We start from the raw sequence: 12,487 nt of genomic DNA, 5'->3' as shown, positions 1-12,487 counted from the left end.
TTTGAGCACAATATGGAAAATTTTGTGAAAAATTATTTTTGTTATTTGAATTCTATTAAAAAAATAAAAAAAAAACACCCCTTTGATGTTATTATTCTCTACCAAAGAACGAAAAATAACTTAAACACCCTCAATTTCAAATCTTAAAAAGGGTCATTAACCCACATTGATTATCACATTGAAAATCCAACAACACAGCCATCTAGATTTCATGAAAATATTTATATTAAAATAAAAATTAAAAACAATTGTTTTTCGAGCTTAATCCAAAGTGTTCAAAACAGACGGTTACCGAGCACCCAAATTTAAAAATAAAATTCAACTATGAAAAATAATTTTTTTTTTTTTTTTTTTAAAGTTCATATAATTTTATTCTCAACACCTCCATTTCATCGGATCATGATCTCTCTCTCTCTCTCTCTCTCTCTCTCTCTCTCTCTCTCTCTCTCTCTATTTTTAATAAATTATGTGCTTCCACATCAAACTGCATCAGGTGCGTGCTTCAAAAATACGTCAAATTTTCAACACTCTATTGTGAATAACTAAATATATAACATGTGGTATGGGAGAGTAGATTAAAGAATCTATATTATCTAGGATTTAGTATTTCACGTGATATTCCAAGATTCGTTCAATCCCAATTTTGAACATCGAAGGAATTACATTAATATTTGAAACAAACATCATCAAGAACCCATTCTATTTTCAACAATTAATAATGACATTGGCAATAAAATAAATCCGCAAAAATAGAAAACAATAAAAATAAAGTCTAATTATGAAATACAAGGACCAGATTTGCTCTTGTTCAATTCTTATTCATTTATGTTATTACATATCTACTTATTCTCATATTATTCTTCTTTAGTGCAAGAAGAGACATGTTCTCATAATTATGAACTACAAGGACCAGACCCGAATCCTATCCTTCCCGCAGCCACGTCGTAAACCACGTCCAATCCCAAATGCTGTCTATTTCCAAAGATGGCCACATCACTTGGATTACTATTTGCAATGAAAGCTAGGCACAATTGTGACACACTTGGTCCAACAAGAATCCCAGGCAGGCTTTGATCCAAATCGACACCACCTTCGAAATGCAACGTTACCTTTGGTATCAAGAAGTTTGTGTTCCCCGAAAGGTCATAACATGTGTCAAATTTTGAAATCGGTTGAGCAGATGGGTACTTCGACATCGATTGTTTAAATGCTGACCGAAGTGCTGCATAAGCCGCTGGAGGCAATCGGGTGATTACGGTGCCAGAGTCTATGATGGTTCCCGAAGCCATAAATACCGATGGTTGGATTGATAATTTTTTATTTTCGACGCTTATCCCTAACAATTTTAGGAAATAAAATGATGGGCCACGCGGGTCAGTTACTAAGGGTGTGTACCTAAGATTTGTCTTGGTAGTGGCCCCAAAAGCTAAGTATCCAGTTGAGCTTGCTCTAGGTGGAAGACAATAAGAAAATGTTCCCCCAAATTTTTTACTAGTTTGGGACACAAATGATACCTTATTGCGTCCAAGGCCAATAAACCGGCTGTTTTCCCGAAGAGGCCGCCATTGTTTTGACCGCAACCAAATTGGAAATTGGGGAATACATCTGAAGATGTCAACGTTAACGTCTCACGTGCAAAGAATCCAATCGTTTGCGAATTGTCCCCGTACCTAACACCATAGAGGCAAGTGGAGGATTCACAACCGGATATCCTAAGTTGGGAGCACTCCGGGGCACTACAAGAGATATTGGAATAAGAGGATGACTTAGAGGGATCAAATATTGGGTCTTGTTGTGGATAGCAAGTCCCGGCACATGGTTGGCATTGAATCCATGTCAAGTCACTTCCCGTATCAAATGCCACCGAAAAATCAAGCTTGGGTGTACCAAATCCGATCTTAACTATGAAATTAGAAGTTCCCAAGGATTGGCCAGGACTGACTGGGACGGCCTTCTCCTCCTCGATATCTCCTACTCGTTTGGAAAATTTGGAGTGGATGTATTTGACTCGGGATTCGTCTTGGAGGAGGATTTCAATGGTACTAGGAGCCGCTGTTGTTGTTGTATTGTGTCCGTGGACCAATGGTGCGCAAGGCCCATGATTGTGAGCTAATCGTAGTGTTGTGGGAGATCGTCTTGGACCTGAAAAGATTATGTTAAAATATGAATGAAGTCTTCGAGCATACATATATATAGTGAGGTTCATTTAGGCCTATTAATCAAGAGTTGTGATATTTTGACTCCCCATCCCCATCCCCATCCCCATTTTGACATTACCCATACTCTCATGTCGTGGCATGTGTTAGGACCATAGTTTTTTTCCTCGGGATGTGTAGTTGTGGATCCGTAGGAAAAAATCGATGGTCCTAGCATATGCCACGTCAAGAGAGTATGTCAGAAGGGGAGTAAGAAAATCATTGTTCTTTCTAACTTTCTCAATACTTGGCTGATGTGTCACAGAATCATAGATCTTTTTTCTCGGGATACACAACTGTAAATCTTTATAGGAAAAAGATCTTTGCTTTCGTGTCCATACGACATCAACCAAGTGAAGAATTTCTATTAAGAAAAGCAGCACTCATTCATTAATCAACCCTTTGAACGATGTATTTCAGTCCATTGGGGAATTCCATCTCAACCGTTCTTTTGACCACGATTGATACTAATTTTAGAAAGTTGAATGCAGAGGCACCTAAGAAAAAACAGGGGCAAGTACCAAAATGGTCATGCGTAATATAAGGCCAAAATTACTGGTCCAATCATATTCTTAAAATATTTAATTATTTATCAAAAGACATATTATATATATATCCATTATGGTATTTATTTATTGTTACTGTTCACATGCTAGTGATCCCCAAATAAAGGAACTTTATATTTTTTTACAAATTAATGAAAAAGTAAAAGTTGTATTTATTTTAGATTGAAAATACAGGTATAAATATTTTCAAAATATTAGACAAGTCATCTCGATCAAAGACAATTCACATGGAATATCCTACTCATTCAAGAACCATATAGACGAGTCACCTCCGTCTTGGACTATCTTGATTTTCCAAAATTACATCATGGGTTTGTGTTTAGTTACCTTTGGTGAAGGAATCAGAGCAAATAGTTGATGATGTGAGTAAGGATTTGGCATCAAGAACATGATAGCTCTTTGTTGGGCCTCTCCCTCCACCACTATAGGCATAGGCGGCCTTGTTCAAACACCAAGAGTGAAACAAAAGGAGTGAAAAGATGAGGTGAAGGCAATGGAAGGAGGAGGAATGGGTGATAGCCATAGTGTGGTTTTGTTGGGCTAGGTTTTGAGTTGTTAAGTAAAATATTCTTAGATTTATATGGGGGGGGGGGGGGAATTAACGTCATAGTTGCATTGATTGATTTCAGTTTTGAAGATTGAAAGCGACAACAATGAACAATCTAAGAAGACTTGGAAAAGACCTAAATTATTATTTTAAGAAGACTGTGCATGGTTTTTTTTTTTTCTTTTTTAAACTCAACAGGGTTAAGAAGACTTCGCATGTATGTGTTCACGAAGACTAAGATCGCTTTAAAGCTTCATTTACATGCATGGCTTCAAAACTCGTCCGAGATCGAGATCTATTGCCCGAGTTGTCTCAATATCAGGCATGGATGAGATAAACAAATCAATTTATCTGATGAGATTTACAATCCCATGTTCATTTTTCTCATTGTTAAACTAAACATCTCAAACTTATTGAAAAACTCGTTCGAGACGACTCGATTTGTTCACAGATGAGACGAGGTGTCAAAACGTGTTTTAAACCCATGTTTATGTGTGTTGTTAAATAATGACTAAGATCATATGCATTGTTTTAAAACTCGGTATTCCATTTCATCTCGTTTCACATGGATATCAAGAGTTGACTCGCCTGATTCGTCTTGTCTCAGATGAGATTAATTATTTAATTGGATTATTATTATTTATTTATACTCAAATAAATTTATCTTTTTTTTTTTTTTTATATGTAAAACTTAGTTGGATTACATGATGTTCAGCCACAAGTAGGGTTGTCAATGAATCAGGTTCAGATTAGATTTCAGCCAGAAGTAGGGTTGTCAATGGATCAGGTTCAGATTAGATTTCAGCCAGAAGTAGGGTTGTCACTGGATCAGGTTCAGATTAGATTGTGGTTGATTTGGTGCCAATCCGATAGGGATCAGACTTATAACTGGTCCTTATTAGATCGGGGCATATATATCGAGAATCTATCCAATGACATAATGGATCAGTCCTTATCGAAATCCAAACCCTCGATTAATACCACAAATTAACATATCGGAATGGATCAAATTTCGGGTCTGATTTGATCCATTAACAACCCTAGTCACAAGGCCATATTTTTAATTTAATACTATATATTTAAATAATTAAAAATAAATTATTTTTCTGAAAATGTACAAAGTCCCAGTTGACGTAACTGAGTTTTGGACGTAGCCAAGATTTAAAAATACACGACGATTCATATCGACTCTCGAGCAAATCAATGTCAATGACAATTCAAATTGAATATCTCACTTGTTCATGGACAATAATCCAAGACGAATCATCTAGATTTTGGATGATTTTCAAAAGCTTGATCTTGGATGGAATCCATTTTTCATAAATATAAAATAGAGAATCATCACTTGTTTGTCCCAATAGGATGGCTATAGAGGTATTGCAATTATTGAAGTCTTTGTGGGGAGGAAAATGGATCTAAGGAATTTTCTTAGATGGTTCACACCGTGTGAAGCTCACTAAATGATAGGGAGTTTCTAAGTGTCGTTAAATTGGTGTCATTTCGGCATTTATAATTGGTAACTTTTTCTTCTTAGTTGAATTTCCTTTTTGATCAATCTATTTTGTTTTTTTTACTTTTCTTTTAGAGTAATTTACGTCTAATTCATGCCTAATTCTTGAATTTACTAATTATGGGTGGCATAGACTCAAAGGGTTTATTTGTAATTTAAAATATTAATTAAATGAGGTTTTGGAGATTCTATCATAAAAAAGTTATTTTTGTAATTTTTAAAATTAATCAACGTGATTGTAAGAACGTGTGGAATTGTTGTGTCCTTGATTTTTCACTAAGGGTGTGTTTGATTGCAGTGAAAATATTTGTTTGCAAATCATTTGTCACACAAATGATTTTCAAGACAAATACTTTTCAATGATTTGAGCACAACATGAAAATTTTTGTGAAAAAATTATTTTTATTATTTGAATTGCATAAAAAAAAATCAAAAAAAATAAAAATATCAAAAACACACCCCCCTTGATCTTAGTATTCTCTACTAGAGTAACAAAATCTATATATATTCTAATTTTTTTTTTCTTAAAACCAATCATCTTCATGCTCTTCAACCTTAAATTAATTTTATCTATTAATTTCATCTTCAATCCATTTAAACATCACTTTAATCTTTTGCAAAAAATCTTAGAATTTTCTATTAAAAAATATCACCATCTTCCAATTCCAAAATCTTATCTTGTTCGTTAAATTTGAAGGTTAAAGTAAATTAATCGTAAGGTTGCAAATTAGAGTAAAAACTTTATGTAAGAGGTTGAATATGACTTGTTTTCGGAAAGCGAAATCAAATGAATTTTAGTCAAATACAAGGATAATGAGATCATTTTGCACTAATTTAAGATACCTTGTCATCTTCATGCTCTATGACCTTAGATACATATCCCTTGCAGGGCCATTCAACTTTATAAAAATAAAAATAAAAGTGATTTAGCCCCTCACATTTTTACCGATTTTTTATAGACCCCTATGCTTTTCAAACCATAGTGACAAAAATCTGCAAAATTTTAATTATTATCAATTAAATCTCACGAAGTTTTGAAAAAAAATATATATATTTGACTTTTAGAAAAAAAAAAATCACGATAATCATGATTTAATAGAACATTTTTTGAAGAAAAATAGTCAGATTATTTTTAGTATTTTTAACCTGTTATTCAATCATCTATATAAAATAAATATTTTTATATTTAAAAATTAAAAAAAAAATTTAATTTATCTGATGTTTTCCAAACTTTAATGACTTTTTTTTATAAGCTTTCTCTTGTCAAATTATTCTTGAACCCGGACTTGTTGATATGTTTCAAACAGACATGATCCAACCTCTTGATCTCTTGTGACCAAACCAGTGGAAAATTACTTAAAGTGCCTCCACCTTCAACTTTTATTTAACTTTTTGACAACGAAAATGATTTAACACCCCCCCCCCCCTTCAACTTTTATTTAACTTTTTGACAACGAAAATGATTTAACACCCCCCCCCCCCCCCCCCCCCGTTTTGATTGATGTTAGAGATGCTCACGTGTTTGCTTCTCTTGCGGGTACCACACTGAACTTTAAAAAAAAAAAATTGGTGATTTAGATCCTCATGTTGTGATATATATCAAAGATACCCATGTGTTTTTTAATCTAATGACATGCATCCATTGGCCTCAATCTTCCTAAACTAAGAAAAATAACTTAAGGGCCCTTACCTTCAACCGTTATTCAGCCTCAAAAACTATAATAAAAAGTTCGGATTCAATAATTATTCAAAGGAGAATCAGTATCGGTTAATTCGAATATATTCAAAAAAGTTTCATTAAAAATCCAATTTTTTTAAGGGATATATAAAAATGATGTTTTTGACTTTCTTGTCAAAACCTATCCCTTCAACTCCTTAAAAATATATTCCAATTCTATAGATTTTAATGTTGAAGAAAATAAAATTTTGAGATATCAAGTCTAAGCCCTGATTTTGAAAATAAAATTTTTATGGAGATTATTAGTCAGTAATCTTTTGTTGTGACGAACCCAACATTTGCATAGAAGAAAAAGCAATATTATTGATTAAGAATTGTTAGCACTTAGCCTCCACTGACAAAAAAATCTTGACTCTCGGAGGGGTTTCATTCACATGGAGCACCAATAAGAACATGTGTCTTGAGAACAGGGGTAGATTAACAGTGGGGGCACTTGCCCCCACATATTTTTTTTTTTTAAATGAATATCCTCTTCATAAAATGATATATTTTGAGTTTGCCCCTCATAAAAATTTAACAATTTCCCCCACACCCATCCTAGTCCCCACTCAAGTTTTTAGTTTTAATAAAACCCTCAATTTGGTTGATATTTGGCAGTTTTCTTTACACCCGTTGATGATATTGTCTATTGACTTAGGCCTTCTATCATAGACAAATGAGAAGTGACTTACAAGCCCTTTTTTTCTTCAATCTCTAACAAATACAATTTAATTTTATCCTCAAATTCATATTCTTCAACCTTATCAGACAACTATCATTCACCCTCTCAACAATAAAATCTTGGCTCCACCCTACTTGAGAGTTATGTACCTTGCAAACACTTGTCATGTAATTCTTCCACAAGGATTATTAGTATGAGAATGATTTCTATCAACATATACCTAGAGATACAAAATTATGCCAACCTTGCTTTCATTTTCTACTTAAGAGTATTGGTGAGGTACTTGTCCAAGAGACTCTAAAATCAAACTCTCAAAATTTCCAATTATGTTAACATGATCTATGTTGTAAAATTCATGGTTTTATTCATGTATTTTGTTGATGGCAAAGTTTAAACTCAAGACCTCTTGAGTGTTATTTGTAAAGTATAGAAATTTCCTTAATTAATGAAACCTAATTAAAATAAAAAATTTTCCCTTTTTTGTAAAAATTAAAAGTCAAAGATTCTCTTAATTTTCTTGTTTATAAGAGTTATAGAGACAACTCTTCAAATATTTAGTCCCACGTGTCTTGGGGACCCCATATGCGTATAAGGCCTACTCTTTTTTGCTTGGATGTTGGTATCAAAAAGAGTAGGCCTTATACGCATATGGGGTCCCCAAGACACGTGGGACTGCAGCCCATTGTGTTTAGGGTCAATCCGTCAAAAAACCTTAGTGCCTGTGTGCATAGGGGGGGTGCAAATCTCGGATCTGAGCATCACGTGAAAGAACCACTCATGTTCTTAATTATTTGTTATTTAAGAAATAAAAAATTTAGTAATTAATCGTATTTCTTGTTTAAGATATAAAATTATTTAGCTAATCAATACAAAATTAGGCTTGTTCAACTAACCCAACCCATTCAATCGACCCAAAACTACCTAACTTGGGATAACCAATCTAGATGCCCAAGCCCGGGTTGAGAGTGAGTTAATGAGCTCAAGTTCAATGATCGCACGAGTTGAGTTGAAGTCAGGCTAAGGGCTTGACCACTTGGGTTGAGTCGGTCTACCTCCAACCGACCCCAGGTTGCAGTCCTCTTTGAAAAGTCACGATTACCGCTTCTATAGTTCTTGTTGTTTGTTACGAGCATGGTCACATCGCATTTAACTTTCAGTTTCAAATATAACTCTTATTTTTCAATATGGGACCAACTCCAAAGGGTTGCCTCCTCAGAAAGGGTAAGTCAAGTGTTTGAAACCCCATAAAGCAATGAATTCCTTGGGGCCAACCTCCAAGGTCCGGTTGACCCTCGACTCAACAAGACTATGGAATTAGTCTCACTACACACACACACACTCTTTAATTTTCTATTTCAAATATAATACCCATTTTCCAATAGAGTAATGATAATCGGACACCCCAACATGGCATACTCAAAACACTCTTCTAACATGAAATGTGCCAGAACCATAGATTTTCTTTCATCGGGATACACAATTGCACATATTTGTAGAGATGTATAGTTGTGTATCCCAAGGCATTAAGTATATGATTCTAGCACATGCCATGTCAAGAGAGTATTTTGAGTATGCCACGTGAGAGAGTCAAATTATAATGACTCTTTTCAATATTGAACCTCTTAATGGAGAATACCTTCCTGCATCCCATACTATTACAAATATGACGAAATGCCCCCCTTCCCTCAATCTTTTGAAATAGATTAATGCTAAATGATCTCTTTCCCATTACTCATCCGCAAAAAATTACTAAGAGCACCCCCACTATGTGTGGAAAACTATCACATGAATTGGAGTATCCTTAGTAAAAGTTGGTGTGGCAAAAGAATGTCTCATATTAAAATTTAAAAAAATCAAGGGATTTTGATTATTGGTTGAAGACAAGGACATTCAGGTCATTTTATATTAGTCTATCAAAGAATACTAAGTTCAAGGGGCATCTCAAATATTCTCCAAAACGTGGAGGGGGTTGGTCTAAACCCTCCCGCTCTTCTACGCCTCTCTCCCAATTCAAAATCTAAAACCTTGGGATTTTTTTCTTGTTCCAGTGTTTCTTTCACTCACAGAAGAAAATAACTCCATAGCAAATTAGACGGTGATTGATTGGTTGAAAAATGGTGACGCCTCAAACAACCGCTACTTCCGCAGTTGATGCGGACATAGTATCATCTACCTTCACAGTACTATGGCATTGACCCCACTAAGATCCAGGTCCCTTGCGAGCAAGGGCGAAGCCAGGATTTTCCTATAGTGGTGGCAAACTATGGTTAGTTGTATAGTGAGGATGAATGGTTTTGGAAAGAAATTAAGAGGTTTTTAGTTAAAACTTGAAGAAATTGATATCTAGGTCATTTTCAATTAATATTTGAGAAGATCCAGTCCAGAGGCAATGCCATCAACAAAAAATTGAAGAGGTGAGGGAGTGGGGACCAATGGGGCATGTAATTAGTTGAAAATATAGGGGTGTCTCAAAGTGCAGTGGGGACAAATGGGGCATGTTATTCATATTTTCAAATAAAAGTTTAACTTCATGTTGAGACTCTCCGTCAAACAGGCGGTTGAGATGATATAGGTTTTCAAGAAAAATGTACCCCTCGAAAAAACAAAAATTGTATTGGTTCCTAGGCGATCAGTATTGATTTTTAGGAAATGTTCATTATTCTTCTTATCTCAATTGTTTGTTTGATGGAGGAGTTGGAATCTAACGTTTTAAAAAATAATAAAATGAAAAATGAAAGTGATGTAATTGTCAATAAGCGTATTTGTAACTTATAATCCAAGACATTGAATGCATTTTTGGATGTGTGGTTCGATTTGAATTATCCAACTAATTAAAAAGGTATTATGGTGAAGATTATAAAACATTAATAAGATAGAAACAAGAGTGGAGCCAGGATTTTCCTGTAGTGGGGGCAAACTATGGTTAGTTGTTCAGTGAAGATGAATGGTTTTAAAGAGAAATTAAGAGGTTTTTAGTTAGAAGTTGAAAAAAAAGAAATTTAGGTCATTTCCAATTAATATTTAAAAAGTCCCTGTCAAGAGGCAATGTCTTGAACAAAAAATTGAAGAGGTGAGGGAGTGGGGACAAATGGGACATGTAATTAGTTGAAAATATAGGGGTGTCTGAAAATTCTGTGGGGGCAAAAATTGGAGGGGAGTGAGGGTGTAAGGGCAAATGGGAAGAGTAGTGAGGGAATGAAGACAAATGGGTCATGTAATTAGTTGAAAATATAGGGGTGTCTCAAAGTTCTGTGGGGGCAAAAATTGGACGGATGTGAGGGTGTGGGGGTAAATGGGGAGAGAGGTGAGGGAGTGAAGACAAATGGGGCAAATAATTAGTTGAAAATATAGGGGTGTTTCAAAGTTCTGTGGGGGCAATTGCCCCCACCAACTCCTTACTAGCTCTGCCCTGCTTGCGAGCACTTTGAGACCCTCCTTAACATCCCTCACAGCCTTTAATCCTCTATCATCAAAGACATCATTTTGACATCTCATCTCATTCAAGAGACCAAGTTATCTTGGACGAGTTAACTCATCTCCAACGAGTTAGAGCCTTAAACTCGTTTTATAATTTATTTATTTTGTTAAGCGCTCATTTTATAATTATTTATCCATATATACTTTTTTTTTATTATAAAATTAGATATATTAGAAGATGTTTAATTATTAAATCATATTTTGTTTAGTTAATAAATGTTTAAATTAAAAAAGAATTAATTAAAATATACAAAATCTCAATTGACTCGGGCAAGTTTTACTAAGAGTCATCCCGTTTGTCTCCCGAGATTTTGTGCATGTGAAATGCCTTGTCTATCCGTCTCATTCATGGACGTATCTCGTCTCGTTCAAGAAATAAACTGAGATGAATCGGCGAAAGACCTTGCTTCTCTCGTTCATGGACCATACCGAGATGACTCGCATCTGAGTCATCTCGGTCTCTGACAATATTTAAAACCATCTCACCACACCCAAACACAAACAGGGCCCATTAGTATTTATATAAAATAATAATAAATAATTATTTATGGGTAATCAGGATTTAATACCATATCTCTCTCCCTCTCACAAACACACACACACACACACACACACACACACACACAAACCAACTGAACTAAGCGTACAGGCCCAATGTGAGATATAGACTTTATCTTTGGTTTGGGCCGTTTGGGCATGAATGGTTGTTGTTGTAATTTTTAAGTTTATTGTTAGGTGTCAATGTGGATGACCCAAAAGTCTATTATAGTGGCCACCTCCATCTGCACAAGATTTGAGTGGAAATATGTATTGGGTTGGTCCAACATAGTTCTATTTTTGACAAATTTGACCTGGGGATTCGTATAACCAAATTCGAGGATCACATCTCTACTGTACAAAACTCCTGATGAAAAGTCACTGAGATAAGACCAAGATGGATATATTTACCTATTTTGTCCAAACTATATATTTACCCATTTTAGTGTTGTTATTTAATTTAAAAATAAAAAAAATAAAAAAATAAAAACCTAGAAAGTGGCATGTTCAAAAGCACATGTATCAAAAGGGTTTATTTGTAATTTTAAATATTGATTGAAGAGTTTTTTAAGATTAAAAGGTCAAAAATGGTATTTTTGTAATTTTGAAAACTAGCAAAGTGATTATATGGTCATAAGTTGCAATTTTCTTTTTCTTTTTCTTTTTTATCAAAATGACCCTGATTATTTTAAATTTAAATATAAAAGTGGGAGGCATATTTGGCCACTCAAATTTTGGTGTCGAATCACTTCTACTCCGCCTTCTCTCGTCATAATGGTGAAGTAAAGATAATTTAAAATATTGATTAAAGGGTTTTTCACAATTACAACGTAAAAAAGGAGATTTTGTAATTTTGAAAACTAAGCAAGGTGATTGTAAATTTTCTTAGTTTTTACCTAAATAACCCTTATTATATTAAATTTAAATATAAAAGTAGGGTTATTTATGGTTACTCAAATTTTGGTGTAGAACTGCTTCTACTCCACCTTCTCTTATTAGACCTTCTCGGAGGAGAACTTCAACAACTATGTGTCGGGTTAGTAGTTAGTTCTCATTACCGCTCCCTTTATTATAGTTTCTTGCATTAATGTATCACTGTTATATCTGTTAATTGTCCAATATAGGTTGATGCAAATTCCACTTAGATCTCACTATAAGTATTGAAAAGCTAGTGATCATAGAAGAAAAGATTCGTGCCGTGTGAGTTTAGATATATGGTACTTGTGATGGGGCTCTAACATAGGCATAAACACTGA

At 34.4% G+C, this 12,487-nt stretch overlaps 1 pseudogene across 1 annotated transcript; it reads right to left on the bottom strand.

The window, feature by feature from the left end:
- Nucleotides 1-773: 773 nt before the first annotated feature.
- On the bottom strand, nucleotides 774-3,296 carry LOC147388314 (aspartyl protease family protein At5g10770-like; annotated as a pseudogene). The gene is made up of 2 exons (XR_015171086.1): nucleotides 3,089-3,296; nucleotides 774-2,142 (listed from the first exon to the last, which is right to left on the bottom strand). The product of XR_015171086.1 is annotated as an aspartyl protease family protein At5g10770-like (transcript).
- Nucleotides 3,297-12,487: the final 9,191 nt, after the last annotated feature.

Source organism: Akebia trifoliata, chromosome 13, assembly GCF_017979445.1.
Source record: "Akebia trifoliata isolate Shusen 1 chromosome 13, ASM1797944v1, whole genome shotgun sequence".
In the NCBI taxonomy this organism is placed as follows: domain Eukaryota; kingdom Viridiplantae; phylum Streptophyta; class Magnoliopsida; order Ranunculales; family Lardizabalaceae; genus Akebia; species Akebia trifoliata.
Note: the sequence above shows the minus strand (reverse complement) of the source record. Positions and strands in the feature narration are given on the sequence as shown.